Source organism: Pteropus vampyrus, unplaced genomic scaffold (assembly GCF_000151845.1).
Source record: "Pteropus vampyrus isolate Shadow unplaced genomic scaffold, Pvam_2.0 Scaffold160, whole genome shotgun sequence".
Lineage (NCBI taxonomy): Eukaryota > Metazoa > Chordata > Mammalia > Chiroptera > Pteropodidae > Pteropus > Pteropus vampyrus.
Genome location: NW_011888941.1, coordinates 3,050,642 through 3,076,860, shown reverse-complemented (window position 1 = coordinate 3,076,860; position 26,219 = coordinate 3,050,642). Strand labels below are relative to the sequence as shown.

Sequence of the window (26,219 nt, the reverse complement as noted above, 5' to 3'; positions counted from 1 at the left end):
GGTGCCGGTCAGCGGAGCCATGCGATGTATTTGAAAAGCAATCAGGCCGACCTTTCCCCATAGGTACATCGTAAGTGTATCCCACCCCAGGGGCTTTAGGCATCCCCATTCCAGCAGGAGCCGGCCTAAGGAACCGGGATCCACTCGCCGCGCCCTCCACTGCTCGCTCGCTCGCTCGCTCGCGCTCTCTCTCTCTCTCTCTCTCTCTCTCTCTCTCTCTCTCTCTCTCTCTTTCTCTCTCTCTCGTTTTCAGCGTGGATATTAGTGGTGGGGTTGGCTTGCCCTCTATTTTTAGGCACGGTGTGCTTTTTCTTTCTTTTCTGTCTCCAGTGGGTTTGCATAGTGGATGGGGCTGGCGGCGACAGAACGCTTTCTCAGCCCCAGCCTGGCTGAAAGAGTTAAGGGGGACGGGCGGGGGGAGTGCGCAGGGTAGGCGGGAGAAGCGGGGGTGGGGGACGCAGCCAAGCGGAAACGCTGCACTGAGGAACCTCAGCGAACCAAGAAAAAAGAGAAAGTGGCAACGAAAACAAGGGCAAATTGAACCCTCCTCTGAGATTTCCAATGAACTAACCTAACTCGGACATTCAATAAATACATCGTTCCTAATGAGTGTGCGTTGCGTGCACCCCGCACCCCAGCCGCGGTGCAACGGACGCCCGCCCTAGCCTGCTTCTGTGGCGGGCAGACCCCAGCTCCAGCAGCGCGCGCCAGAGCCGCGGCCCTGGACTTGGATGCGAAGCTCGGATTAAAATGTGAACGGGGCTGCCCTTCCCTCCTGGGGAATAATTCCTCTGCTGGGCGCAGTTAAGTGAACTCAGTTAAAGCTGGAGAGCCCAGCCGCAGCCACACAGACTTTGCGTGAATTCCAGATTAACAGTAGACGCGTAGAATTTATGTAGGATCTTGTCCAGCTCTTGTTGCCGGGGGAGAGATACCATCGTAGGTAGGTTTTAGGAAAGCATTATTGCTAAGGTATAGATCTGAGAGGCAGCGTCAACCAAACCCCGGGGATTTTTTTTCTCTGCGTCCTCCTAAGGTTCCTTTTTATATTTATGTATGCGTATATGTATATATAAAAGACGGAACACAGATTTCATTGAATAAATCTGAGATCTCCAGGTGCAGACGTTTGAATAGTCGGTGCCAGCACCCCATGTTTTCCTTTCCTGCCGATTTTGCTTGGATCCGGCTCAAAAACCGAGAAAGTCTCGTGGTTTTGTTTACACTGAATGGGGAGGATAGGAACAGAGCCATGGGGCCGTCTTTCATTAATATACAGTGAGGATTTTGTCTAAATTACTGCTATGAATTTCACAGTACACGCTTTCAAAAGCAGTCTCAGGTGGCCTGATGAAACGTGATAGCGCCTCTGCAAACAGATCCACTTTCTTTCTTTTCAAGGAGGGTGTGTGTGTGTGTGGGAAGCCCCCCAAAACGCTGTGCTACTCGATAACAGTAGTGCATTTCTGTTCCGAGGTCTGTCCCCTTCGTTCCCCCCTTTCCTCCTACTTCGTTCTCCAGTCGCTCCCCAGCCTCCCCCCTCCCGCCCCACCCCACCCGCCCCATCCCTTTGCGAGTGTGATTGTTTTGTCTGGAAAAAAAAATCCAAAGTATATAACAAGGGGAGAACAGTTAGTGCTGATTTTCATTTGCATACATTTTCATATATTTTGGTGAAAATAATAGACTAGTGGAGAGCTGGGCTTAGAGGAGTCGGTGTAAAGGAAGGCTAAGGATGCATCGGTTCTGGGGAGTTGAGAATAAGCCTTCCCCCCTCCAGTCACCTTATTAGAAAAAAAAATAAAACATCTTTTATTTTAAAGTCAAACCTCGGAAGTTTGCTCGGTAAGTGTTTTTCATTTTCTTTCCCTAATTTCTCCTTTTCCCACCTCCTTTCTGGGTTTATTTATGCTCTTGTAGGTTTTGGAGTTTATTTTCTTTACTTGGGACAAGAAAGGGTTCACAGAGCAACTGTTTTGAAAGAAAGAAGGGAAAGTGTGTTGGGGGAGAGTAAAAAAAAAAAAAAGCCATGCGAAAATATTACATGAAAAGATGGGTTCACTCCAAAGCTCCTCACAGCAAGGCACATTTTTGGGTTTGGGTTGGGGAGGAGCTTGCAATTGAATTTAATTGTTGATTCTGGGGAGAGGGGAGGCCCTAGAATAGCAGCGATTATAAAGCACGTAGTATTATAAATATTTTTTGTTTGAGGAGTTTTAAAGATTAAGACCAGAGAGAGAGAAAAACCCTTCTGTAGCCAGTGCTGATGTGGTGAACTGTGTGTGCTTGCAAGGGATGGGGGTGAGGGGATTCCTGCTGAGAGCAGAGGGTTGGAGGTTGTGGGGTGGGGAGGCTTGGCAAAGGGAGGGCAGAGAGCTGGAGCAGAAGGAAGCAGAGGAGGAAGAAGAGGCAGGAAGTCAGTGCACCCCCGGTTAGTGCCCTTTCTGGGAGCACGCGGTTAGTTGCAGCCTCTCAGCTTCGTAGTAAAAGTCCATCAGAAAGAGGTGATCAATCAAAACCAACCAGGACATCCTACACTTCATTCCCAAAGGAGGCTGGAGCTCCAGCAACGCAAACTAGATTTTACTTTGTTTTCCGTATTTGACAGCCTGCCTTGTCCCCCTCCTTGCCACTGTCACTGGGTCGTGTAAAAATTGAAGGTGCAGTTATTTGCTAGGTGCAGTTAATTAGATAAAAATGGCTGGAGGAAATAGCTAGGCCAAGTCCAAGCTTGTGTGAGCCCCTTACCTTCGTGAAATAGGCTGGAGAGGATTCTCAAAGCTTCTTGGTTTTGTTCTTTTAAAGGAAAGCGGCGTCTGGGTGATGAGTAGGTAAACCCGAATGGCTGGAATTTCATCGCACTTTTGTATCCAGAACACCTTGCAATTTAAAATTTGTAATTTCTTTGGCAACAGTTGATGCCAAATCAATGAAATGGTTTGTAAAGAGACAGGAAGAGGTTTCAGTTGGGGAGGGGGATAAGAAATCGCCAGTTTTCCACTCCTTGTTTACGTGCTTGGCAGCCTCGCTTTTGACTGGGGTTAACTCTCTGTGCTCCATTGGACCAGATGCCATATAGAGCTGCTCCCTGAAGATCATTTGTTTCCTTGATGGGGAACATTTCTGAGCAGAGCATATTGGTTGCCATAGAGAAAGAAATAAAAGGAAGAACACTAGTCACATTAAGCTATATGTTTGTGCACTGGGCTTTAGATAAAAGGACCTTGGTTCAGCCAAAGAGAAGAAGCCAAACTAGAGATTTCTAGCTCCACTAAAACTAGCTTTATTTTGTTTTGGACTTTTACAGTTGAAACATATAAGCTAATTTTATTGGTTGTTGTTAATTTTATATGACACGGTTTACTGAACAAAATAAACTTTGAAAGTGCTCGGGAGTCACACTAGGAACTTGTCAGCAGGGGGCGCACTGACTCGCCTTAGCAGGTACTGAGGAAAATGTAGCTGCTTCAAAAGCAAATCTGCTCACCCCAACTTGCCAAAGGAACAAACCTTTCTGTGCATATTCAGGATGAGGAGTGACTTCATTGCATAACACAGAGCTTTAACTATGAGGACAATGACTTCCCCATCTCCCACCCACCATGTCTGTGAAATGGCCCTGAAAGAAACAGTTCAAAAAAGAATTTGTCTATTTCTCTCAGTGAAGTGTACATAAGACTGGAAAACAGAATTGGGCTGTGAAAGCAAAACACTTAAAAAAATTATTGAGGTTTTGTAATAAGAGACTTAAAAGCCATCATTCAGGTTATATATATATATATATATATATATATTTTTGAAAAACAGTCAAGAAAATAAAATGCATTCTAAGATAGTATCTATTAAATAATGAATGTTCTTCAACTTGATACATGTTTTTACTTCTAAATAAACTTAAGTTCCTGGAGATTTAGTCAAGGCATCTGTGATCTCTTTTACTCCATTTGATATTTATTGGCTACTTAGATTCTTGGTACCTCCCATGGCTGTAGAAAGATTTTGTATCTATTCTTGAAGAAAAGTCTTGCTAGGAAAAAGAAAATACAAAATAGCCATGGATTAGAGGTAACTGTGGGTTTGAACTTTTTAACACAATATTATTTAACACTGTTGAAGAAAAGTTTTAATAGAGCACCAGGTTTCCCCCTCAGATTTTTTGATACTGCCAACGAAGAATGAACTTGATTGTGGTAAAGGATAAAACTTCCTAAAATAGTGAAGGGCAAATCCTGACCGGTTCTGAGGAATTACCGACAATTTTCCCAAGAAGATTTAGAGAGTATGACAGAGACAGGGAAGCCATGAGTGACTGGAAGGGAGAAGCTGGCTTCCACGGTTCAGTAGTTCAACGCACCTGTGACTGTGTCACCGAGCCTGTTGGGAACGGACACATTATGTAGAGCTTTACTGTTCCCCTGGAAGAGGGAGAAAGACACTTTATTCTTTCTAACTCAGCTCCAAGTCAGTCAGCTTCCAGCCATGAGTTTTTCTTTGAAACTAACTTTAAAAAGTCCAGATTTAAATAGTGTTCAATCTAGGAGGGTTGCAAGGTTACTGGGACTAATATAAGCAAAGGAGATTCTCTGAAAAGCATTCTAATTCCCTGATTTTCATCTGCGAGCCCTTACATTTAGACTTAGGAAATGTACTGTCAGGTTTGTGCTAATAAAACAGTGGCGAACTGAGGAAACTGTGTAATTTGAGCCCAAACATTGCTTTTTCTTCAGCTCTGCGGACATTTTACACAAAAGACTTCTGGGGGAGATATACATGAACTGGACAAATGCCTCAAAGCGGTGGCTTACTTTGCATGTCCAGGCTGCTAAAATGCATTTAAAAATTATTAAGGAGAAAGAAGACTTTTCTATTTAGCCAGACATTTTACAGAACACTTAGTTAAGCCATAATTGTACATATTTAGAGTATAATTTTAGTATCACTTTTCATGAGATCTGTGACTGTTTCTATCTTGGCTGCTACTTACTTTCCCTTTTTTGCAAAGGTACTTAAAAAACCCTGAAAGAAACAAAATGTTTTCTCGTGATATCTATAGTCTTAGGTTACCTAAAGTAAAAGCAGCAGAAAATAATTCTGGGTAAAGCAACAAGTTAATTTGAGAACTGACATATTATAGAGACTGCGTTAGCATTCTGTAATGATTTGGAGGTAGAAACAATCAGGCTTGGTATATGAATTAAGATTCAAAGTTCTGGGCAAAGCCACAGACTTTTAATTGTTGGGGATGGTGAAATTGCTTTTGCCAAATGAGAGAATGAAGAACATTACCTAGGTCAAATGTACAAAACACAAAGTGGATATTTACTCATTTGCTTCCATTTGAGAATGATAAGGTGCTGCCTACCGTAACCACGCAGAAGAGCATTTGCCATTAGCATTTACAAATGAAAATATTAAGCATATTTACAACCCACACTGTGTGCTGTATACAAAGGAGAGGGCTCTCCACTGGTAGCTTTTGGGTGGAAATGAGTATGTGTCATCTTGGCAGTGGATGAGTTGTTTCTTGGTCTTGCTAAGTGTTTTGAAGCTTGCGATGGTTCCCCCTAGTTCTTTGTATCACTTTGATAACTGATTTATGTGATCTGTAGGAAAGGAGCAAGCACTTTGTTTTCTTACATGGGTTTGAAGGAGTGATTACAAATTCAGACATTGTGATTTCTCACCCTAAAGTAAGCAGCTTTACACTTCTGATGCTTTAGACTATTGAGCAATTCGGATTGGGGAATGTAGGTTTTGAGGGCACAATAAGTTGGTAATCGAGTGCATGCTTTTGAAACAACCCATTTCCAATAGTTTGCCCACTCTAGCTGCATGCGTGCACCTGACAAGTCTGGTAATGAAAGCTACCAATCGCTAGGGAAACTGTGGCTGACATAACGTCATGGACTATCCTTGCCTGCCCCCCTTACCTCCCCACCTCACTCTCCAACACAATGGCCTTTGAATTTAAATTCTCAGGAATAGGTAACGTAGGGCAGACTGACCAGAGTGATGATGATGATTTATTAACAAAAACATGGGGGTATGTCCTAGTTAGAAAAAAATATTCCAAGGTCAACTTGAGGGGTGTGTGTGTGTGTGTGTGTGTGTGTGTGTGTGTGTGTGTATTTCTATATTGTTAAAAACAAAACCCAGATATATTAGCTTTGCCAGAGGGATGGCTGGATGTTTTGAGCTTGTGGTCCTAACAGAATTGAACTCTCCTCTCCCTTGGGGGCATGCTCCTACCCCAAACATTCCCCTTACATTAGACAGTTTTTCCTGTCTAGGTTGGAACCGAACAGTCTTGTGATGGATAAGAGGCATGTGACACATTGTGAAAAAACAACTCTTATGCTTTAGTCTACGTGTTTTTTAATTAATAGATTTTTAAATATTCGAACTTAGCTATTGTCTGTGGAGCTGGGTGCAGATTGCAGTTTACTAGGCTGAAGTCTGTAGTTTAGGCATTTTTTACAAATGGTGCTTATGTGGTGTCTTCTCTCCTGTGGAGGCTAAAGCTCTCACTTCACTGTCCTGCTCCCTCCCTAGGCCCACCCTAAACTGGTCAGCCTGGGAGGCGGGTCTTCAAGAAATTGTGGCTGTTTTGTTCACTTAAAAAATACAATACCAATATTCATGGATATTTGATACTGCAAATATTCTATGGTTTGCAGCAATACAGTTTCAGCCCTAAAATATCTGGTGAAAAGACTTCGGTGATAGACCTCAGTGGCCTTGCTCACTCTAGCTTCATGTCACTGGAGTTTATTCCAAGTTAAAAGTTATGTTTCTCCTATTGGTTTGAACGCCCTCTCCTACTCCTAGTTTGTTTGTTTGTTTGTTTGTTTGTTTGTTTGTTTGTTTTTGTAGGGAGAGAATTCCAGGCTTCACCGGTGCTTGACAGACGACAAATCTTAATTTAGTGTTATATTAGGGTTCCAAAAGCCTCCAGAACTCAAGGCGTGTGTTTTCTAAATGGCGTAAGTTGTGTTCTCTTTATTTTTAATTCACATCGCAAAAACAAAACTTCACTCGGTTAAACAGTGACTGTTAAAGTGCCCTAAGTTCGACAGAACTACAATTTCTTTGGGACGGGGAGGTCTGGAAAGCGATTCCTTTCCAGGGCTATAAAGTCAGATAGGAACTTGCCGTAGAAAGGTTTGCCTCGGGGGACACCAACACTCGAGGTCTCCATTCCACAGCGGCGGGGGTCCTCCCCCCATTTATGGCCACCATAAGCAACTTCTCCCGAATACGCGGCGACTTGTAGGGACCCAGGGCCAAGCTCCGCTTTCTTAGACTGCATTTTGAGTACAGTTTGCGTAATAAAATTAAGAGGATTTCATTATTCCTCTTTTCTCTCTAAGCACTATGGCACGCAGAACGGCCTTCGGAAGTCGAATTGACATTGCTTTTCTATGAAAAAGAAAAAATGAAAGGAGATTTAAAAAAAAAGGCAAAGGGAGAAGGGTAAGGTAAAAGAAGTGAGGTGGAGGAAAAAGGGAGAGATGGAGGAGAATGGGGACAGGAGACAAGCGAGAGGGATATAGGGGTGCGGGACAGCGAAGAGGTAAACGCTGAGTCACCATTACGGGTCATTGAGTACACAGGAGCGAGATGCCGCAGCCCCGGAAAAACCGAGTGCAAATCGCACCCCATCTTTTAGGCCTCTTTCGCGTCCCACGCTGTAGGAGCGCAGACTTGGAGCTCGGCGCCGCCCGCTCGCCTTTGTCACAAGCTTGGTGCGCGGCCGCGGCCTCCCGCGGTGGGCTTTGTTCTGGCGGAGCAGGGCAGGACCCCTCGCACCGCTGCATCCCCGCCTTCCTGGAGCTGGGGACGGTGGGGGTGGGGACAGCGCGACAGGGACGCGGACCAGAGGCGACCGTCTCCGAGTCCGAGATTTCGTTCCTTTGCTCCTTTTCATCTTGAGCGTTCTCCCCTCAGGGAGGAGGAACAGCAGGAAAGGGGACTCCCAGCTCTCAGCCAGAAGCGAGGGAGAGGTGCCCCGTTCGTTCCTGCGTCTACTGACTTGTATTGTATGCGTGTACGGATGCATGGATGTATGGGGAGAACTGCTGAATTCGGTCCCATGTTCTGGGCTTCTGGCAGAGGTTTAGGCAGCTGCAGGGCGCCCCAGGTTAGTGCCCGGTTATCCCCTAAGATCTGCTCTGGAGGTGTTTTAGGGCCGCGGGTGGGCGCTGTGGCCGCACCCTGGGTCCGGGTGCTGCTCACAGAGAGAGCGCAGTTCCCCGCCGTGGATGCCTGTGGCGGGGGACAAAGAGGCAGACGCTCCGAGCAAGCAGAGGGCAGGCGCGCACATGCACCCACGCGCGCACCCCACCCAGGGCTCCTCCCCATTAGCCCCCGCGCCTTGGAGCCCAGGGCTCTGCGTCTGGAAAGTTCACCCCGTGCAGAACCAGCTCACTTCTCTCACCATTGCATTTACCAAACCGCATGTGAACGTGTGCCACCTTCTCCCTAGTCACCCCCAAAGATGTGGGCAGATTGCAAGAGTTGCTGCTCTGTTATTGTTTGTCAAACAGGCCCTTTCTCTTGGGAGAGGGGCGAGGGGCATGTGGCGGATCCCGGGCCAGGATTACATTAATCAAAGCATTATTTCCCCTGAGAAGCCGAGCACAAATGAGAGTAAATCCTAATAAAATTGGATCGCGGAGAAATGGTACGCTTTAAGTAATCTGCGCTGCCTGATAAATCTCATATTTATAAGATGTGGGTCTTTAAAAAAAAAAAAATCCGCACACCTCTGTTCTTGGCTTGGCTGTTGGGTCTGAATCAGGACGGGGGACATGGCTGAACTTCTGGAGTGAGAAAGGGACATGGATACCCCGGAGTTCGAGGTTTCACAAAATCAGGTCGACTCCAAAGGCACTTTTGGCCCTTGACGCCCCCATGGAGTATCTGCAGAGCCGCTGGGCCGGATCGAGCCCCCTTCGGTGCCCTGGGAGGACGCGAACTCTGTTGCTCTGGGAACGTGGCCCCCACTTTCCTCTTCCAGCGAAGCTGCAGGGTGGGGAAGTCCCCGTAGGTGGGGCGCAGAGCCCACCCAGCGGGAAGGCGGGCGCGGCTCGCGAGCTGGGCAGGGGCCGAGCGCCCAAGCGCGTTGAGTACATCAGATTCCCGGGGCTCTCCCGGCCCTTAGCCGGTGGCCCGCCGCATCCGCGCAGCCGTGTCTTAGGCGGCCTCGAGTCCTCTCGGCCATGGGAGGGGCATGAGTTTGAGGGTGACTGCTGGGGAGGCTGAGGGCGCAGCTCGCAGGTGAGACTTCTGGTACTTTCGGGTAGTCCCAGCCAGGAAGCAAGGCTCGCACTCCATCCGCCTTCGTCCCCTAAGTGGTAGGAAACTCCCCAATGCGGTGCGCGGCTCTGCGAGGACAAAGCGAAGCTCCCCCCTCCCGACCCTAGAGCACTGATTAAGCCAAGCGGCCAGGAGGCAAACTCTCCAGCAGCTCGAGGCCTCCTGCAGCCCCCGAGACCGGAAAGCGGACTGCGACGCCTCGCGGCCTCTCGTTGGTGACTAGTGTGACAACACTGTCCCAGTCCTGCGGCTCAGCAGCAGCCTCAGGACTCTGCCCGACCTTTCGGAGAGGCGCGGAGACTACCCGCTTCTGCCCGGGTCCTCCACCAGCCCCTCCTTCGCGCCCATTACTAGCGGCCGGGTCCCTGAGGGGCGCGAACGCGTCGGCGCCCCCTGCAGGTCAGCGCCGGAGGATCCCGCGCGCCGCCCGCGGTCGTGCCGGGCCGCCGGGGCTCTCCGCGCCGCCCACGTCCTGGCCCAGCTCCTGTGAAGGCTAAAGCTCTCACTTCACTGTCCTGCTCCCTCCCTAGGCCTAGCGCGAGCTCCCCGAGGTGGAAGAGCGGCAGGCGGAGGCAGAGGGCAGAGAGGGCGGCGCGGGGAGGGATTTCTAGGCATCATCCATCCCCGGCTCCCCGTTCGCCCCGGGTCCGCCGCTCCGCTCCCGCCTCCTCTCACGTCCGCGCCCAGCAGACCCCACTGGTGCCCGCGGACTCCAGAGCTCCGAGAGCCGCGCCGTGCGCTCGGCGAGGCTGGGCCACCGCACCTCCCGCGAGCGCGCCTCGGGGCCGCTTCTCCCGCAGTCTGTCAAGGAGAGCGGCTTGGAGCAGTGTGCGGGTGCGAGTGTGGGCGAGAGCGGGTGTGCGGGTGAGTGCGGTGCGCGCGCAGGGCAGGGCAGGAGGCGTTACAGCATGCTTTGGTGCAAGCGTAACCTTTTCAGCCTTGAGATCTAAATCTGCAACCCTAGAGCTTATTCCCCCCACCCCCGCCCCTTCTCTACACATGCGTCTCCCTCTTTCGCCTCCATCTCATCTGATTCCCAAAGAGATCCCTCTTGTGGTCCGGGAATATTCACAGACACTCTGACTCACGTGAGCTGGGTAAGGCTGAAAGGGACAATGTTCGTTGAGAAATGCAACCGAGAGCTTTTCCATCATCCAGCCTGCTCTTTGGACTGGATTTCCCCCACCGGGAAGCCACGTTTCAGGGGCTTGTGTATCTGCTCCTCTCTGCTTTGGCTTTAACAATTGCATGGAAGTTGTTTTTATTTTGGAGGCATAGGAAGGCGGCAGGAATCAACTGAAAAATCACGTTTAGGGTGTCTCGTTAGCTGTCCTGTAACGTGCCACTGTCCTCAGCCCCTTTCCAATTCATTGGCTCCTTTCCAGTGATGGGAAGTTTGGGGGAAGGGAGTGAAGACACCCACACCTTTTCAGTTCTGAAATAATGACTCCCCTTTCCTCCAGTCAGTGATTTCCATAATTTCATTACAAAACAAGGCTGTCAGTTATCTCTATTTTAAAAAGAGAAAAGCAGACTAGCAGAAGAAAACTTGGGCCAAATGCAATTCCTTCTTCTGAAAACATCAACCCGTCCCATTCACAAGGGCAAAACAGGGCAGAAAGAATTCAGAAGGGGGTGAAATATTTCTCTCCATCACGGAGAATATGAACCCAATTGCCAAACTGTGTTTTTGGTAACATGAGATTCAGAAGATCCTAAAAAGAAACTTTAGGAATACTTTTAGTTGGTCCTCGTTTGGCCCTAATGTTTGCATCTGAAGATTTTCAATAATTTAGAGATACTTAGTGGTGTATATTTTTTGTACTTGGATTTATTCATATTAGATGGTTTTACTATTTGCCATAATTTTTTATAAGCCCTTCTGCCCTGGAGAAAGGCTCTCAGTAAAATTTGCACACACTCACCTCAAGAGACCCTCCCTCACCAGCCAGTAACTTGATACAATTTTGACCACTACTTTTCATAAGATAATTTGTAGACAGCTACATTTTAATAAAGAGTGTTAACGGTAAAATGTTAATGTTTAAATAGATGAGCTTTTGTTTTTAGAATCAAAGTTTAGCTTTTCTTTGAATTATTTATCAAGCTGTTTGCCCACAGGCCTTCCTAAGAGAAGGGAAAGGTGAAGGGGAGGGTATCACTCATTGATTTAAAGCATATGTGGGCATAAGGTTATAAAACTAGCCTTTTGGAAAACAGTAAATAACTAAACCACATCTATAAACACCCACCTTTGAGACCGTGGGGAAAAAACACTAATTACTTTCATAGAAAACAGCATTCAGTTAACAGTTAACTGAAATTTTGTATGGCAGTCCTTAAAAGCTCCTCCTCCGTCAGGATAGTACCCTTTGGTAATATACACATATTTATACATGATGTAAATATACATATGCACAAGGGTAGATGTTTATGTACATAATGTAACAAAATATATACATACCCCAACTGAATACATTTGCATATAACAAGCCCATGTGTAATATACCAAACTTATGCGATTAACAATACATTCTATAACAGATAGTCGTAAAATCAGAAGAAGAGTGAGTAAATCTTAAAGCCATTAAAACAAACTTCAAAATTTCTTTTGAAATCTGACTCGTGCCAACTGTACATGACTCCACAGAAATCAATAAATAACACTGCATAGTTTAGTATTTTAAGCACACCCTGTTTAAAAGCACTATGAACTTAAATACCTTGTTTTACATGAAATAAAAAGGGCATCGTACTTCAGAATGCACATTTAATATGTAAATATTCTATCTAAATGCAGGTATTTTTGTCCCCCCCCCAAATTAAATACTATTGTCTTAGAACAAAAATTATATTCTGTGTGTAATCAAGAAGAACATTAGTTTTTTATTTTCTACTGTAAAGAAAACATTTTTAAGTAGCTTTATGGGCTTTTATATCATTAAAGATATTCAGTAGTCGAAAGATAATTCAAAATGCAAAAGCAAACTTGAAATATATACTTGAAATGATTTGCGTAATGTGGGATGATACGTTACTTATTTGCTTCTTGTCTGATGGTATTTTGAATCTTTGCATTTTCAAAGTCTTCTTTTGGGGTTAAAATAAGAATTACAGTTAAAATGAATACATCAGCCGGGTCCCAATGCTCATTTGTGCTGAGCAAATGTAAAGAAATGTTACACCTGAATGTTATAGTTTAACAGCTATTTGTCCTAATGGATAAAGGACTCAAAAATAAAAATTTTAAATTATCTTGAAGACCTTGATAGAAGGGGCTCTCTCATGTAATGAGAGTTATTTTCCCTAATATTATAAAATATTTTGTTGGCTTTTCCAAGTTTAGGTAAATGTATATTTTTTTTACTGAAAAACATATATGATGTTTATGATGGCATTTATTCCCACATGTAATTTATTGCTTATTTATTTTAGAGAGAGTATGTCAAAGACTGATGACTCATTGGTGGTGTGTAAATATCAGTGATGAGCTTGTGAAAATTAAAATCAGTTTTGCTCAACTGCTTTTTGAAGATTTTTTCTTAATCTCTTAAAAAGTTTGAAGTTAAAATCATGGGATTACCACAAGTGAAAAAAATTTTAAAAGAGTATTACTTGGAAAGACGTTGAAACATTTTATTCTGGATGGGGTTTAAAATCCACCACAAAAGTAAGTTAGTTTTTTGTTTTAGAAAGTTTTCTATCTGATAGCGTGTCATGACAAGGAAGCCTAGGCTATAAATGATTTAAAAATGTTCATTCAAAAAATTGGATGAAGAATTATTCTCTACAAAAATGTAAAATGATCTTTTTTTGTTGATTTAATTAATGAAGTGGGTGAAGGACTATTTTAGTAGGCTCAAGTTACACACATAGAAAGATTTGTACGAATAAATATTTTGGCATTCTGTGGCCTAAAAGCAGACAGAACTAGAATATAGCAAATAAAACTCCCCAGAATGTAGGCTTCCAAGATTCAATTTCATTAAAAAATTTGGCAGTTAAAGAAAAGAAGGAAAAATGCTTATTAAGTCAGGGCAACTATAAAATGTTGACAGATCTCAAGTTTCCTATCTAACCAGGCTCTTAGAAAACTGCTAGGATGTTGGTGGAGTACAAGTTATTCTGTCAAACCGTTTTTCATAGTAAATTATATTTTCAATACCCTCAAATTTAAACTCCAACTTTCTAGACTACCCATTTTCTCCTTCCTTCCCTTCTCCTTCCCTCCCTTTCTCTTTCTTTTTCAAGTCGGTAAGCAGTTAGGGGAGGCTAATTCAGTAAGGTTCAGAGAGACACCCAAGGGGGATTTAAGGTATTCACCCTCAATGTTTAGACATTATCAGTGACACACATTGAGGTGAGATGTATCCGTGTTCTCTCAAAACATTTATTTTCTTTCCTCCTCCAAGTACTAGCGTCTTTTAAAGAGAGAACCAGACGATGTCTACTGAAGGCAAAATAAATCGGAGAACTGAATTATTTGGAGAACTCAGGCATTGATGCTTTCCCTTCCACCTACCTATTAAGAAAAGAGAAAAGGACAGTGAAATTTGCATAATCTAGATTGGCTATCTGCAGTGATTCCATTTGTGAGATAGCAACTAATTCTATAAGCTATTCCTTGACTCCTCATTCTCCCTGTGTTGTGAGAGATGGAACACACATCTGAATGGACCTCCAGTTGAGACATTTACCAAATTCAAATAAAGAGAGATGAGGGGCCTGACTTGCCATGTTTGGCTGAATACATTGACTAAAGTTATTAGATAATTGTTCACCTTTCTACTTAGCCCCATGAGAAGAGACACACACATATTATAAAATACTTTAAATTAATGTTAAATAGTTCAACTGGGATTGCTAAAGTTATTTACATTTAGCAATGGATTAAAATGTTAACGTTATACATTTAATGAATTAGAATCTTAGTCTCCTTGTATCCTCTGACTTGGAAATGTTAACTGAACTCATTGTTAAGCATCTTTTAGGGAGGATAATTTTCTCAGTGTAATATGGTGAATTGAAAGGTGGTGGTGGCGGGGGGGGGGGGACAAAAATCGAGAGAATAAGAGAGGACAGTGTTATATATCGTAGGTTGTAATTAGAGCCATAGACTATTTTAAACAGTCTTTGGTAGAGTAGGATAAGATTGAGCATGATTTGGATTTAGTCTAAAGAACATTAGTAAACATTAATTACAGGCAATTTTTAAAAAAAGATCTAATCACAAATATTATTTAAAAAATAGCACCTAGAGCTATATTAATAAGCTTTCTCAAAAATTTCTTTCTCAAATATTTCTGGAAAATTATGTCACTACGTTTAATTCATCTAATTAAACAACTGAAGTATTGTTCTAACACACACAGCACGAGTACTCCAAGAATAAATAAAAATGTATGCTAGATAAAGAGAAAATGTTGCTGATTTTATATTTGCTATAATTCCAGGAAGGAGTGGCCAGGTGAAAACTACGGGCTGGTAATGCTTTATGTTTAAAAGTTAGTTTTTATTACACTAACAGAAATTGTTCTTTGTGATAATCTTAGAAAAAGTGTGATAACCTTTTGAAATTTTTAGTGAGTCCTGTTTCTAGATGCAAATAAAAATGGGGAAGTAGGAAGACTGAATGAATGAACGAAGGATGTTTAACACAGGCCAGTTAGATGGCAGATTGTACTTGTGCTGGTTACAACTCTTAGTCATCCTCTGCCATTTTTTCTCCCTTGAGCCTCTAAAACTTATACAGTGTGAAATTGTTACAGAATCACTAATTATTCCTCACCGCAGACCCTTTTCAATAAAGTGATGCCATCCCCCAAAGAATTATGGCAAAACAAGATAATAGACATTATTAGTAAGTTCTCGTCATAAAAAGTTAGAAGATTTTTTGGAAATAATACCTTGAGGGATATTTATTTCTCATTTTAGAGTTGAGGCCTTATTCTCCAAGTTGGCCATTGATCGCGGTGGAGGCTGTTGAGAGGTGGCCACGTCATTTCTTTATCTTTCACCTGCAAATTACACACATTATTTTGCAGCTCAAAATAAGCACTCACGAGGGGTTGCATTCAGCAAATGTCTTTCACAGCATTAGCACAGAACCGAGGTACAAAAGAATATTAATCTAATACATTCCAAAATTCAAATACTTGTGATTAATAAGCATTATTATCTATAAATAAGGCCCTAATGATACTTTGGCAGTGTTGTAAACACAAGAATCAGAGGCAATTATTGTCATTGTTGCTCAGCAAGTACTTCCCATGAATACCAAATGGGTATTGCTGTCCAGCTACTTGGCAAGTAAGGTTCCTATAAAGAAACAGATGTTGGCCAATCAGGACCTGCTACTGTTAACTGCCCTTAGTCCCAAATGCAGTCCTTAAAGAGAGAGAGAGAGAAAAAGCCCAAGATATTAAAACAGTTTTGACACGATTTTTTAAAAAATGCCCTTTATAATAAATCTTGAAAATAATGCTGTTCTCTAGTACTGACTTTGCTGAATTGGCTACATTAGTAACCATTGTGTAGCTGCAAGTAAAGGTCTCATTTGTGAGGCTCTAGACCCAGTATGATGAGGTGCCCTTGAAATCAAATCAGTGGACAACTAAGAATAAATTGCGACTACGTGAATAACCCTTCAAGGAGCATGGGCGTGACCATGTCTTTATCTTTTATCCCTTCCTCAGGCCACACAGAGCTCACTTCTATTATCCAGAACCAGCCTACCAGGCCCAGGTCCAACGCTGTGTGTGTGTTGAGAGGGTGGGAGGTTGGGAGTAAGCTGCTACACAGTACAATTTAAAGCAAGTTGTTCACACTCATAGTAAAGTCAACACAGGCCTCCAGCCACACGGTCACTCTGCACTCTGGGTTTTAGAAGTCATTGCAGAACCAGCTTTAGCTGTGTGGATGAGCTGATTTCAGCGTGCAGTCTTAGTAAATTCGGTGGCATTGGGTAACAGCTAAAGTGTTTTGTGGAGAAGAAAAAAAATGTTTCGTATACATTTTCCTAAGGGTTAGGTGCATTAAGCATCGAATGTAGATTTGTTGTCTATTTTTAAATCTTCTTGTGCCAAGCCTTATTGCTTTAAAGATGATACAGGTCTGTACAGTGGGGATTGAGAAAGTACTGAATTAGTTTCCTCAGGCACTGGAGAAACTTTGAGAGGAGGAGTGGGGTGGCGGTGGGGTAGGTGACGTTGCCAAGAATCAGCTTCTTTGCCCAGCATCGTTGTTGGCACTCAGTTTTAAGGGGGCATGTTCTTTATGGAGAAGCCATTATTGAGTGGGACAGTAGCTCGCTGGAGGTGAGTGAGATTTTTTAGTAGGGATGCCCGTGGACCCCATGCTCCCAACAGACACCTGTCATTGCTCTCACAGTAAACAGGGAGAAGAACCAGTGTGATGGTCAATCTCTGAGATTTTTCCTCCAGTTCCTTCTGAAAATATCCTTGCCACCCTCAGCCTGGACTTTGTGATAGGAGCAAAGTAGCCATGCTCAGGGATGCAGATAGCTGGATTCCAAAGCAGTGGCTGACAGGAGGCTGTGGGATTATGGCCCCGCAGTGGGCACTCTTTCCTCTCTCATTTTCAGCACTATAAATGGCCTAGGGGAGAATGGTCCACCAGAATTTAGCAGCCTGTGCTCAGTCTCTGTGTATGGGGAGATGAAAAAAGATGAACTCTCCCATGCAAATCTGTTCTCATTTTCATGCACAATGACTTAAAAGACAATTTCTACAGCGACAACAACAATAATAATGACGCGATTCTACTAAGGACTTACCGTGTACCAGATATTATGCACCTTATGGGCATTGTCCTGTTGAAGCCTCTAAACACCCTTTGAAGTATAGCTTGTACCCAGGTTGGACAGATGAGTCAACCGCCCAAGGGTATGGGGTGGTGGTACCCCGTCTCCAAAATTGGTCACATCTCAGAGGGAATGTGTTTTTAACAACATCGCTTTACTGCTTTCCAAATTTTGGGGGACCCTGATGTTTTCCTCCCTTTCTTGGAGTTCCTCAGATGTCTCCCTTTGGGGACATCTCTGTGCCAGCTTTGGAAGTAGTGCTATGGCATTTGTGAGTGCAGCGGTCCCGTGGGCCTCCTACGAAAGCAAGGACAGTACAGGCTCCGAAGGCCTGCTTTGGGGCCCATTACCACAGTGGGAGACACCTTTCAGCCCCACGCAGTAGCTAGACCAGGGTAAGGCTCGCGGTGTTAACCCGATACGATGATTCCAATTCGGTTTGGACTGCCTAAGAGGACTGAAGCATGGTCAGGTATGATACGGGGCTCAGAGGTGCATGCGCCTACATCTGTGATCTCCTGAGTTAAATATAATATAGTGACACGTCAGTTTCTCTGCACGTGGGCACCCTGGGGAAGAAAATAACCGATTGGTGGAAAGCAACTTCTCTGAACATGACGGTGACTATCAACTCCTGAGACTGTCAGTTCTCCGGGCTGAAGGAAGAGTCCATGGGCTGCGTAGGCTGGTTCTGCTTCTCCCTGTGCTCAATTCACGAACACCTTTGCAGTTGCAGTAGGGCCAACTCACAGCCCCAGGCAGAGCCATGTCTTAAATCTCCTCACCAGTCTTGTGTCATTCGAGTGACATTGGAGCTGTTTCAGAGGAGGCCAGGATAAAAGTGCAGTTGGACATTGTGCCCCACGGGAGTGCTGTGAAGCTGGGCGTTGCCCCTCTGTCCACTGACCCGGGGCAGAGCAAATGCTGGTTCCTGGCCTGAGGGAAAAGACGTGGTTTTGTTTGGGATCTGAGGGGAAATAAGAGTCAGCCGTGGAGCTCCGAGAAACACTGGCACTCCACTCACCGCGTTGGTGACATTAAGGTTGAAAAAAACCTCAATAATTATTTCATTCTAAATCGCTGCTGCCACTGGCCTCCCAAGGGCAAAATGTTATTTGTAAAGGTCAAAGTGAAAAGGTTACTTGGCTTTCAGAAAATAACTTTCACCCATTAATTAATTAGTTATTAATTAATTAATATTCTGCTTCGTTCCAAGAAATAGTTTGAGGCAGTTTATAAAAATACATGACAGAAAGAAACTAAGGTGGGTAAAGTGAGCCAGGGTAAAATTAAAATAAACTGATGCACACCCTCAAATGTTGTACTTGGCTTAGAGATGTTAGAAAGTCACACAAAATGACCTGAGATAGAATTTGTTTTCTCTTTAGCAAAAAAAAAAAAAAAAAAAGTTTTACAACAACTATCAATCTATGTTAACTTTTATTTAAAAAAGACAGTTTTCAAGATGTACTATCAATTACATCTGACTTGAATATATACTTCCTAAACATCTTTGATGTATTTAACCTCAAAGAAAATATTCTAAGCGGAATTTGCTACGTTATCTTTTGTATTAAAAAAGTGAATGTCGAGTCCATTAGAATTTTGTATTGGAGAAATGGCATGTTGATAGTCTTCGACAATATTTGATACTAGCAAATGGCATTTTACTTCCTATACTTACTTCTCATAAGATAATTTGACAGTTTGCAACATATACATTACATCTGTTCCTTCTCAGTACATCCCAGGAAATCAATAAATTATATATATTTTACTGTTTCTTCTTCTCCTTCTCCTTCTTTTGTTTAGGCAGTCAAGAAGCAGATAGGGTAAAGAGCTCAGTAAAGTTCCTTGTATTACGGGAATATAAATTCATGCACTAAGCCACAACTAGTTTAGTGACTTGCTTGTCTCACGTAACCCTTTTAGTATCAGTTTTCTTGTCTGTTAAATTGTCTGTATGGGGTTTAGTTGATCGTTAAGTTGCCTTCTAGTCATAAAATCTTGTGTTCGAATTTTCTGTTATCTAGAGAATCCATTAATGTAAGCGTGACTTTTAAATATCTAGTTATATTTCAACTGAGATAGAGCTCACATGTAAAGAAGAACACAGGGCATTCTGTTATGCAGTGTAAATCAATAAAATGAAAATGTATCCATTGACAACATTTGTATTTTCACCTATTACAGAGCTGTGCCATCTCTTTGAATACAATACACTTTTATGCCCCATTAAAGCATGCTTGACATAGCTTTCAACTGCTTGCAAATGCTGAGAAGTTGAAAAACATAACATTTACAAAAGATACATCTGGTGCATATTTATATGACTTGGAATAAGGAATCATTTAAATACTGCTGAGGCATCTCCATATTAGGAGAAAAGATATTTCATATCCATATGTGAAATTGGTAGTAAAATACATGTAGCTTTAAATTTCTCTTATGAGTTTTTTTTTTTTTTTTTAATTTGACACGTTTTAAAAATATGGAAATATTGATTAGGGCTTAATTTATCTATTTGAGTTGTTAGAAGTGCTTCTTTCCTGAAGTTTATAGATTACATCATTAAATCTAGTTCGGCGTCTAGAGGAGATAAGTTTTGAAAGGGGTTAAAAGTAGTACTTTCTGCTCAGAAAAGAGGCTTCTTTGAGGGTAGAAGTTTTCAGTCTGGGATTCATGGACCCGTTCAGCATCTGGAGGCCTCCCGAGTTTATATGCAAACGTTTGCGTGTGTATATTTTCATATGATCTTTCCTTGTTCCCCTAGCAAAGACCTGACTTAATCAGTATCTCAAGAAGGTTTATGACTCTGGTGTAGTGAAAAGACTTGGAACCATAAGAAATACTTGGGGGTTTCCCCTTACTAGTTGTTTAAACTACCTTCTGCAGGCCTTCTCTGTAAAATAAAAGGGTTACACTAGAAAATCTCGGATGCCCTTTCTGACGCCGGCACTTTGTAATTCTGCATCAGAAACTTACCTCCGTTTACCTTAAAACTTAAGCCACCAATGCCCTCAGTGTTTGTTTTATCCACTGCATTCATTTTTAGGTTGTTATTGTGGAGCTTCCGTGTAGAATATGGGCGAGGTTATGCTAAATCGTTTGTAGGGCTGCACACACGTCAAGCTGGGAAAAAGCACACCTAAAAATTGTACAGCACTCCTAGAATGCCATGTGGCGTAGCATATGAAATAGAACTTGTACCCTCCAGCTCACATGCACTTTAATTAATGTTATGGGCTGTGCTTTAAACTGAGAGAAGTGAGAAAATCAAGGTTAAGGACGCTCCGTCTTTTACTATGTAAAAGGAAAAAAGAGACAGCTATGTAAATTAAGGAGTTCATATCTCCTCGTCAATTTCTTATCTGTTGTCAGTTTGAATGATTTCTAAATCAGAAGAATGCTGAAGATCTGTTTTCCCATCACTTTTGAGCCTAAGGAATTTGGAGCTGGAGTTCTGAGCCAGGAAACAGTCCTGTTTTGAATTCAGAGGCTCTACTGCTGAGCACAGATGCCAGGCTGATGATAAATTCCAAAAGGTTCAGCTTGCTATTTCAACTCCAGAGGTCACAGAAGATTCATTGGAGTAGGCAGATGAAGATTAGCAAATGTGACTGGGGAGTCTTCATTTGTAGCACCTCAACAGGCTTTGGGGACATAGTCAGCTAGGAGAGACCCACCTTTACTAAATACAATATTGCTGGTAGTGGGCCCTGCTGGCCTCAGGCTTTAAGATATCTCTAAATTTCTATATATTTCACACGGTGTGGCTCCAACATTCACAAGGCTTTCTCAGTTTTTCACTTTATAGCTGTTACGGTGTTATAGAGACCCAACCTCCAAAGCTGATACGATCTATTGTGAAAAATTCTTAATTCGAGAGGTATTACTTAGACATATTTTCTCAGATTTTTTTTTTTCTTTTCGAGCCTTTAAGATTGGTTACATCAGTGTAGCAACTGTGAGTGTGGACTAACCCTATATGCACACTGCAAACGAGATTCCAACTTCAGAGGCAGGCACCCACCCCCACCTTTCTTTTCTTCTCTTTCTCCAGATATTTTTCTGGATCTATTAAAACTCTTTCAATATGACAAGAGGTGGTAACTTCTTCTGAGTTCAAATCCCCATGAAGGCTTTTTTTTTTTTTTTTCCTGGGAGGATGACTTGATAGGGTCGTATAGAGCTGACATCAGCAGTCATGAACTTAAGTCTGACTTAAGTCTCATATATTACGATGTATATTGATGGCGTTAGGAAATTTGAAAAGATTGGGATTTATTTATTATTAATTCGTACTCCTAAGAGTTGACAGAACTTTTCATGACTAATTGAAATTACAAAAAAGACATAATTAAGGATTAAAATATACAGTCTGAATTTTGATGAGAAATGAAACAAAATCATTTTTTTTCTAAATGACCATCACTCTTATGCTCCAAAGCCTTATTAAAACCAGAAATACACACTGCCCTGAATATTTCCTTAAGCAATTAAGTTATTGATTTGCCTCTTCCCGTTATTTACCTTGATGGAAAGATACCTTTGACTCAACCTGAGTGCCAGGCAACCCCAGGAGGTGGGAGGTCAGAGTAAATCTGGCTAATGATGTTGTTTTTTCTTTTGGAAAGAAGGGAAATAAAAGACTGCCAATTTTTGATGCCATTTCGTCTCCAGTGGGAGCGATCTAAGCGACGGGAGCCTTCCTGTGAGCGCTCTCTGTCCCGTCCCCCTCTGCTTCTCAGTGGGGTGCAATGACTCTGCAGTGTGGTGAAGACACTTGAACTTTCTCTCTAGGAAAATTCTCTTTGAGCATATTGTTCAAGCCACCACAATAAGATTGAATGGCATGCCATCGACAACATTAGTTGGTTTAGTTTTAACTCTCACCTCTTTGATCAACACTGTACCTGTTTATTCATATGTGTGTACACAGGTTAATATCATTTAACTTTAGTATCATGATGACTTTGGAAGAAGCTCCTTAGGAAAAACTGCCTTATGAGTCAAAATTATTGTTACTTCACAGTGACTCACTGTTGCTGGGCAGCCAGTGATCATGACTTGGAAGATGGTGGAGAAACAAAGGATTTCTGACACGCTTTTGTGATGCTCTTTATTCAGACTTTTCAAGTCCTTTCCCTAAGGCCCTGGTATTCCCACTGTACTTGACATACATTATTTTGATTTGGAAACACCATTTGTTTATATATATATATATAGATATAGATTGGATAATATTATTCAGAACTGGTAGATGAAACTCTGCCTTGGAAAGTTGATGCATGTGCCTACGTGAGAATTGAGATCTTTCAACTCAATTTCTAGTCTATAGTTTGCCTAGAGAATCTTTTCTTATGTCTCTTGAACTTTTATATATTAATTTCATTAATTAATTATTTATGTGACTTCCAGGATAGTTTTGCTAAGTAAATATGAAACAGACATCTGGATGAAAAAAAAATCAGTTGTTTGCTACCTCACTCCCCTCCAGAGAAGGTACTGAGACCTGAAATCTAAATGATTCTTTCATAGACGTTATTTAGAAAATATGACCACAACATTACAAAAAATGACTCAGGACAGTTTGGACACTATATTTCTGAGGTAGAAAGTATTATCATTTTAAACATAGAAACATTTTTTTTCTTTTTACACTGGTTGTTATAAGACTAGTTTTAAATAATACAAGGTCTTAAATTTTCTCTTTTCCTTATATTATCAACCAGGAAGATTTTTTTTTCTGATGAAAAAGATTACTAAAATATTAGAGAATGTGCTTTTTAAAAGTCTAAGTCTCCATAAGAAAAGTCATGGGCAACTTAATTATCAATAAAGTGGCATGAGTTATTAAGTTATCCCTTCAACTTTGGGAAATTATGGGTGAAAATTCACTATGTGATTCTGAATTGTCATGTTGTAGATCCAGAATTTAAGAAAAGCCATTTTGCCGATAATGTGCTGGAAAGAAGCAGTGAAAATTAATTAATATTGAGTGAAGCCCATCATGTATCTATATTCTTAAATGGCTGGCTTGTTTGGACCTAAATGAGTAATAATTCGACTGGCCCTAAGGAGAGTGTATGTATGTGCTTTTTGAAGAAATAATTTTGACCATTTCGAATCGCTGTTTTAGTATTTTTTGTTTTGCTCCTTGGATTTTCTTCCCTTTGTTGTCTTTTCTCTTTTAATGGTGAAAGTCGATCTCCTACAAACCTTTCTGCATTTGTTTTGCTTTACTCTGTGGTCCCCTCCTTTCCTAGTGGTATCGCTGGGACTTTTTCTCTGCTCCACCATTAAATTTTCCTCTTAATATTTTTTAATGCATCCACGACTGCCCTTTTTCCATTGCACCCTTAGCTCTGCCTGTTCTCTTCACTTTTATGGCTATATAGTATGTTGTCTTCTTCCTATAGAGATTTCCCAAGCTATTGAAAATTTCAAACCAATATAGGTTAATGAACAACTAACTTTTCATACAGTTTTCATTGAAATTCGAATCGGTCTTATTCCTTAATTTCTTTTTCACAATTGCTCAGTCTTGCCCTCTCTTCCAAATGGGCACAGGCCCTGTCTTTTTGTCCTCCCTTGCCTGTCCGGATCCTTCTTCGTCTGATAGGCTGGTGGTTACATCTAAGAAGCTCTAGGTTGAGAGTTCTGCCTAGCCAGCTTACCATGGGCGGTTTAGTACATTCTTCTCATCAGCTAAATAGACTGCACCAGCACACGCATCCTTTTTGCAATAGAGTTGGCAGGTAGCAGGAAGTTTCCTTGGATGGGAGAAGACACAGTGTGTGTGTTGAGTCGACAGACTCACAGGGTTCTGACAGGGGCTCTCCGCGTACCCCTGTTCGTGTCACCCTGGGTAAACCGCTGAATTCTCTGCACCTGTCTGCATTCTTGGAGATAAGAACACCCAACTCATAGGGTTTTGTGTGAATTTTGTACTTGGAACATTTCCAGTAAGTGTTAATTCCCTCTGTACTTATGTACAAAGAGACCTCAGAAAACATAATGCAGTATACAAGTTAGACACAATAGACGCAATAGGTGTGGTGGAAGTGAGGTGTGGTAGAAATAATGCCATTAATATAGCAGTTTTTGTGTTTTAAAGCACATTTATATCATTCATTTTATGTTATCTTTACAATGACCCTGAGGTCTAGAGAGAAACCCAGACCCCTCAGCAGGGAACTGGATCATCTCGTTGGGCCACTGCTGCCATGTGATTACTTTGGGAAGAAAGAAATGCCCACTAAAAAGCCACACGGATATTAGGAAGGTAACGACTAGTGAGAGATCATTCTGACTGTGGAAAATCGGAGCCATTCAGCCTCATAGAAAAGAGGAGTTTTATGTTTCATTTCCAAGTCCAGAGAAGAGAAACTTTGCTTTTCTTTCCTTTTTGTTGTTGTTGGCAAGACTCTGTAAGACTGCAACTTGCATATAAGACACACTGGGCCAAATTTTTGAAGAGCTTCTATACTTTGCATGTGTTAGATTTTTCATGCATAGCTGCAGCTCTGGGTGGTGGTAGAGTTTTTGGGGTGGAGGGGAGGGTGGGCACAGATGGGCTTTTCACATTTGCCACCTCACTTCGAATGTGATAATGTATTAATTTTGTGAGATATGATTTTCTTAAAAGTAGAGTTCCTTAAGGAGGCTTATATCTTGAGCAGTGCAGTCCTTAAGTGAACAGTTCTGAAAATGATAAGGAATCTGTGCCTGTCTGCCTGGATAATGAGAAGAAGGAGGTTTATTGTTTGAAATAGAACTTAGTCAAAAGAGAGCTTCAAATTACCCTGCCGTTTGTGTGGGCTCGAGTGACTGTCAGTTGCTTGCAGGTCCTGTCACACCTTTCTCCTAGGCACCTTTTGTCTAGAATGGACCTTCACTAGGGAACAGTTAAATGTTTTAGTGTTAGCGATTAGATAACACAGAGGCTTGAGGGTTCAGTTTCTTAGAAAGGCATAGATTCCTTCTTTCTGATGTGACCACCGGTGACTTTAAACTTCTTGTTTTGGCTATTTGCCATCGTATCTGTTAGAATAGAGACAGTTATGCTGTGGTAGCAAATCACCATCGAAACCACAGTGACTTCAGACAGCAAGAGTTTATTTCTTGATTGCACTGCACGTCCATTATGGGTCAGAAGGGGTGTCTGCCAGCTGTAGACATTTAGCGGCTCAGGATGATGGAGCCTCCTCTCTGCACCTGTTTCCACATTCACCCTGGTGGGGAAAGGGAACATGATCATGCTTGCCCTGCTCCTAAAGCTTCCGCCCGGAAGCGACACCTGCCAATTCTTGCATTTTATTGGTCAAAACAATCACATGACCATGCCGAACTTCAAAGTCGTTGGAGACATTCAATCCTACGATGAGCCTAGAAGGAAGGGAAGAGAAATCTTAATAAACTGCCTGTGACTTCCTCATCATCCATTAAATGCAAGCACACGGGAAGGGACTTCTCTGTGTTTATGGTAATTGGCACCACTGGTAGCAGAATTTCTCTGCCCTAGACATTTTTGAGCATTGGTTAAAAAAAAAAAAAAAAGTGTCGTCACATATCTCCACAACAGTCCCCATGAAGAAGATGTTCTGCATCCCTGGAATCTTATGATACAGCAACTTCAAGGACTATTGATACTTTGAAATGCTTTCAGTGACAATGAGCATGATGAAAATAAAAGTGAAGAGTAAAAACTCACCCACAGAGAGAAATATATCCATTAAGCAGTTGTTTTAACTCTACTTTTTTCTCTTTGTTTTGAAAGTGCCTTTCAAGTCTTAAGCAAAAACCATCTTTGTGATCAGATTAATCAACACTTGGTGCATAAGGAAGTTAAGACTCAAAGAAGATAGGTAGAGGAAACTTCTCAAGTCTCTACTACATAAGTTAAAGTGTTTAATTCATTTTGGGGGAATTTGACTATAATCGGCACAACCATCACCTTCACCCTCACCAACACTGCCGTCACCATCACCATCACCATCACCGTCACCGTCACCGTCACCGTCACCGTCACCGTCACCTCTACCATCTCTACCCCCACTGCCCTCACCATCACCAG

General features: G+C 42.4%; 1 long non-coding RNA gene across 1 annotated transcript in view; it reads left to right on the top strand.

Annotated features, from left to right (window-relative positions):
• LOC111745656 overlaps positions 1-26,219 on the top strand; it is a 72,668-nt gene continuing 46,449 nt past the window's right edge. The window contains exon 1 of the long non-coding RNA XR_002782762.1: positions 1-63. This is a non-coding gene — a long non-coding RNA (uncharacterized LOC111745656). The remainder of the gene's footprint in view (positions 64-26,219) is intronic.